This window comes from Helianthus annuus, chromosome 11 (genome assembly GCF_002127325.2).
Source record: "Helianthus annuus cultivar XRQ/B chromosome 11, HanXRQr2.0-SUNRISE, whole genome shotgun sequence".
Taxonomy (NCBI): domain Eukaryota; kingdom Viridiplantae; phylum Streptophyta; class Magnoliopsida; order Asterales; family Asteraceae; genus Helianthus; species Helianthus annuus.
The window spans coordinates 106,248,155-106,253,889 of record NC_035443.2 but is presented as its reverse complement, the minus strand read 5'-3'; the positions used below and the strand labels follow the sequence as shown (position 1 = coordinate 106,253,889).

Sequence of the window (5,735 nt, the reverse complement as noted above, 5' to 3'; positions counted from 1 at the left end):
ACAATATTAGTTTGTGCTTGTTTAGGGTCGTAAGTTAAGCGGTATAAACAACCGCTTACACTTTCGAACCCGACCCGTTTGGTCGATCTTTAGGATCCGACCAAGTTTAGTTAATGATCATAGTTTCATAGGGAATAACCACTGAGGTTATAACCTTATGATCACCTAGGATTGGTTAGTCATATGCTTGTTAGCTTGTATGCCCATAGGAAATGACCAAAATGCCCTTTTGAAGCATAAATCCGTATTTTGACTATGTGAACATAATTTTGACATGTAATCTGATTTAGTAACATGTTTAGGGATAATTGGGCATGTAAGACTTGACATAGCACATAGTTAACCATCCGATCATAGTTTTACGCTAACGACGCCTTATAGTAGCTTATGTTACCATAATGTGTCGAAACGGGTCAAAAGCACTTAGGTAGGCCTTCCAATCAGAATGTTGGGACTAATAAATCTATACTACTTTAATAAGCATATAGGAAGGGCAAGAATGGTCATTTGCCATTGTACAACTATTTGAAGCCCATTGTACAAGCATTTAAGCACAAAGTGTTTGAAAACTTGTTTTGGGCGGCCGGATCTGGATTCAATTTTTGAATACCTTTACTCATCCCCATGACATCCCCATCCCAAGAAACTTTTATTATACGCCAGATCGATCTGTACTTTCTTCTTCTCAGGTAAACCGTAAAACACAAACCCTCACAACCATCTTCTCCACCGATTTTATTATCCAGATCTGTTCCTATTCTTTCTTCTTCCTAGAGACTAAAACACAAACCCTCGCAACCATCTTCTCCACCGAGAAACCGTAAGTATCTACATCTACCCTAGCATATGATGTGTATTTGCTAATCGATATCATTCCACACTCTAATTCTCTCTTTGGCAATGGAGACTAACGGATTTTGGCTATCAGCGCCTGTAACCATTTGTTTATTCTATTTTATTTCAGGTCGTCTTCCCTGTTCTTCCTCATCATCAACTGCGACTCCTCCCTCCGATGACACCAGGTACATCTTCTCTCTGTATGATGTTCTTGAATCATGATTTTGATTTTGAAATGAATTTAATTCGTTTTCTTTAGGGTTTATTGGATCAAGTTAGGAGGAACGGGCAGTGACGAACTGGGTTTCGATAGGAGTTTTAAGGGTAAGTTTTTATTGAGTTTTCTTTTGCTTTTTGGCTCGATTGAAGCCCTAATTTGTTATTTTCTGCTTTGGTTTTGATTTCAATGATGGATGTTTGATTTGAGGATTTAGAAAGGCATAGCAAGTGTTTGACGAAATGTTATTTAGAGATTTTGAATATTTTTTTTTTCACGCAGGAGAATCTCGTGTTAATCCTCGTCGTCTTCTGTTCAGATCTGGTTTTAATACTGGTAATCGTTTAACTGTATATAGTTTGAGCTAATGATTTTATGTATTATTATTATTATTATTATTATTATTATTATTATTATCTGAATTTAAGTATATTGATTTGAGTTCGCATGTTTGATAATCTGTTCGGATAATATAGAGATCGATCACTTTGATTAATGTTAGTTATTTGTGGATTGTTTGTTGAATTGAACTTTGACCTAGATGATTTAGTGAGTTACAGTGTTTTCCTTTTGCTTGAGATGATATATTCAGACCCAATAGAAAACATTTCTGTTATCGTAACTGCACAAAAAGGGACTGTTTTCCTCTCTCATTTTTTTAATGCAACTTTGGGATCCAATGTAGACTGGAATTACTGTCAGTAAAATGGAAGGAGGGGATGAACGTCTGAATATAACTGGTCGTTTGGGAGCCGTCAACTTTGCCCTAAAGTCACTCTAATACAAAGTCAAAGTGTAGGTCGACCTGCAAGAGTCAAAGCTGCTTATGTGCTTGCACAAAAGAACTCAAAAGTGTTCCTGGTAAGTTGTGGGGTGTCCGTGAGGGCAGGGGTTGGGATCATTACTCTTACTTTGTTTCTGAGTGTTGAGAGTTAAATCTGTGAGGTAGGAATTGGGATGCCGGTGAGTACCATATCCTGATGTAAATATTGCGTTTAACGAAATCAGACAGGTCAAGCTGGCGTCTGTATTAATGAAAAGTTGTTTATAGTTGGTAGTGGTGATAACATGAAAATAAGTTGTGTTATTACTTGCTTATACAACCTCCATATGTTGCAGGATTAAGAAAGATTTAGTGGACCGTGAAAAACTTCAAGCCACACTCGCCGATGAATCTTTCTCTAACGGTTCCGATCTCAAAAAGTCGCTAGAAATGGTGGCACTACTCGAAGCACAGATGAAAGAGATATTCAAAGCCGGCAAACTGGATTGATGGTTGGACTAGATATTCAAAGCCTTTTTAGTTTATTTTAAAGTATTTTTATTTTAAAATAGTAAAATCACATCTACAAATTCATTTTAAACTACAGCCTCTATGTTTTGCTTATTCTGAGCTCAATTTTTTTAGCATTGTTGTGGCGTACGAAGGACCACACCCATGAAAGGAAGTCCCAGATCTGGGGTGACGCGGCTAGGGTTTCGTCATTGGAGCTGTGACTGTGGCGTACGAACGGGTATTCAGGTCAACGGTGGTGGGTGTGGCAGCAAGATAAAAACATATTGTATTGGACTTTGCTTCTGTTGGGGGTAAAAAAATGCACTTACGACGCCGTATGATTGAACCAGAAAGTTTGTTGGAGGTACCTTGTTTGTGTAACTGGAACATTAAGATGCTTTTTGCAAGAAAAATACATGCAGCCATTATTTTTTTTCCTTTCTTCAGTTCAAATTGTTTTGTTAATTGTGTGTTTGCTAAAGAGATTTGGGCTAGATTATCTTGGTTGAGTGAGTGTGGCTTCAACTTAGGAAGCTCAGTTCAAGGGTGGTTATGTATGGACATATGGTTTTTATGTTTTTTAATTTATAAGATGGTTGGGTATATAATCTAACACCTCAAATGCTTAAATCACATCTATATAGTGAATTAGTTTCTTCATTTCAGCAACATTGCCTGCTACAAATTTTAAATAGTGTTGCTGGTGAGTTGCGATATATCGTATATATAACTAAATTGCATCTATAAAATGAATTAGTTCTTTGTTTAATTTTAATATTAGTGATAGGACTGCGGGTAATCTAAATTGTGCTTTTTAGTTTTGAGGGATCTTTTGAAATTGTGCAGTTATTAATAATCTAATGTAATTCGAATTGGTTTTATTAGCTGGTGTTGATAGATTAAAATATAGAAATAAGGTGAGTTTAGGGAGGGGGTCCTCGGGCTCGAAAGGTAACCTGTGTGGTCAAATTGCTGCTCAGGCTTTCACATTCTGTCAACATGTGGCTGCAACTTGTGATTTTAGCCCTGATTTCTTTTTAGGGGAGGGATGGGTTTTGATCGGTGTATAGAGGACATCTTTAGGGCAGTGGTCAGGTATTTTTCTATAATTTCTATGATTTTTATGGTATTTGCAATCTTGATCACATAAAGGATAATAATTTACCGAACTGCATGGTTTTGGGTACAGTTTCTTAACATTCAATAAAAGCACTTTGGGGTTTAGTAGTTAGAGATCTTTGAGTCTTTGTATAAAGGTAGTTAATAAACACTGAGTGGTTAGGGTAGTTAATAAACACTGAGTGAAGATTAGTAGGTTACTATGGGTTGTTTCATTCTATTGGCATATGAGTATGGCTAGAAATGGCAAGATGGATGGGATAGGTTGGCTGTTTTCATTTTTATTTTCTTTTCCCATAATAAGTTATGAATCTTTTTCAGTGCTTGCACTTTTTTTTTAATCTAAATTGTTCTTGCACCCGCTTTTGGTCATCAAAGACTAAATCAATGCATTTAATAACAGAATTCAAAGTTAATCTGGGCAAGTTAGTTTTGTTGAGTAGTAATGCCCACATGGTGAAAATTACCAACATTTGGCCACCACCCGAGCCTGAGCTTTTAGACTTTCTGAAATTTAAGCGACAACACGAAGGTAAATTTTTTGGTCCTGTCAAAATGGGTCGGTTTGACCCGTCAATATGTATTTATTTAATTTAGATTAAAATAATAAACTGAATCTTTGTTGTTGCTATATGAAGATTTCATGGGATCACCAAGTATATATCAAACATACAGAAGAAGATTTTAGAATATCATGAAGGCGATATCCGAACAACTTGATAAGAGAAAGGGTATAGAGGACCTGCAAACTGTTCCCTGATCAAAAAGCACGTTGTGAGTAAGATTCTGTTTCTCAACAACCCCCTCACCACCTACGTGCTTACACTCTTAAAATGTGAACTTAAAAAGTATTTTGTATTTTTGCTGCAGATACTTGCCATTGTTAACCACACCGAACCTTTGCTAGGAAGGAAGACTACATGTACATGCCTTTTTTATGATCATATAGTGGTTCTATGTATGTGAAGGTATGCTAGACAAGTGGCTGAGTTTTTTCGAGTACGTGAAGAAAGTAAAAGAAGACTGCTAAAGTTGATGAAGGCAGCAACAAGGGTAGGCATGCATAGATACTGCTGTCACACGAAGGATTATGGGTCCCAACACGCGCAGGGAAAACTTCTTAGAGTGTCACAAGTCGCCGGATTTCAGACGAGCCATGTTGTTCATGCCTGGATTGGGCCCTGGGTAGTGGTTTGTTGTTGTGCTTAAACCCGTGTTTTGCTTGTATCATGAAATTATAATATCTCACACACGCCACATGATCATAGGACTAAACTGAACTTAATATAGGATGATTGTAGTTTATATGCAAATTTTAATGAAAGGTTCATAAGTTTGTTATCTCAAACTTATGGGAACACTTAGAACCTGTATGCCATTGTTGGTGGGATTAAATTACTATGTTTATGACTTATATTTTCTTCGGGTGTTATTTTTTAACTGATATATACAAGGCATAGATAGAGCACACCGATGTTATCGAATAGGAAAACTAACACACGTAATTGATTGATAAACTAACGACTACCACGTTGTGTGAGTGTAAATATATTTTATTACCAATTTTTTCGCCAGCCAAAAGAACCCATGTATTACCAAATCACAATAGCCTTAGCAAGATGCTAAGAGAACAATACAGCCAAACAAAAAACACATTCCCAGACATAAAAGGAAAACAAAAAAAGAACATAAAGCCGCATAACCACCTCAAACAAGCCAAATTCCATCCCTGTGAAATTACTCCAGTTCTTTTTCTCTAAATCCAGACCTGCTACATGGCTTCTTTTCATCACCCACTAATACGACTTGCCATTAACCTCCTCAAACATACTGTAAGCTGACGCTAATTTTAAAAAGCTTTTTCATTACGCTTAGTCCTGATCTTCCAGTAGGCCAACCACTTCCTCCAGTCCATGTCCAACGACAAACAATAAGATAACATATGTGGTACCGAGGTAAATGTCCGCTTCTTCCGGTCCATGTCCAGCGACACACAATAAGATAACATATGAGTTTCTGTATGACGTGGGGAAAATATTTGCAACAGTGTTCGTGGGTGAATTGAGTTTCAAGCTATTAGAGATTTATGAATTACAACTATATTTTGATTCTCTTATTATATGTAATATGCAATTTAATTTATAAAAAGATTTACAGATTTATGATAAATATTGTTTTCTTCAACCCATGAAATTTATGAGATTATAATTAAGTATATTGATTTCTAACATTGTATAGGACAAGACTTCTATTCCACAGTGGAAATTACTGACCTTCTGAATACGT

At 36.4% G+C, this 5,735-nt stretch overlaps 1 long non-coding RNA gene across 4 annotated transcripts; it reads left to right on the top strand.

Annotated features, from left to right (window-relative positions):
* Positions 1-576: 576 nt before the first annotated feature.
* LOC110921545 lies at positions 577-4,820 on the top strand. 4 transcript variants are annotated; one of them, XR_002582451.2, is made up of 10 exons: positions 579-820; positions 965-1,022; positions 1,097-1,161; positions 1,337-1,390; positions 1,740-1,915; positions 2,174-2,329; positions 2,463-2,694; positions 3,853-3,981; positions 4,088-4,227; positions 4,320-4,820. It is a non-coding gene; the product is annotated as an uncharacterized LOC110921545 (long non-coding RNA). The 4 variants fall into 4 exon arrangements; XR_002582452.2 differs by having other exon boundaries at positions 580-820; positions 4,088-4,223; XR_002582453.2 differs by lacking the exon at positions 3,853-3,981 and having other exon boundaries at positions 577-820.
* Positions 4,821-5,735: the final 915 nt, after the last annotated feature.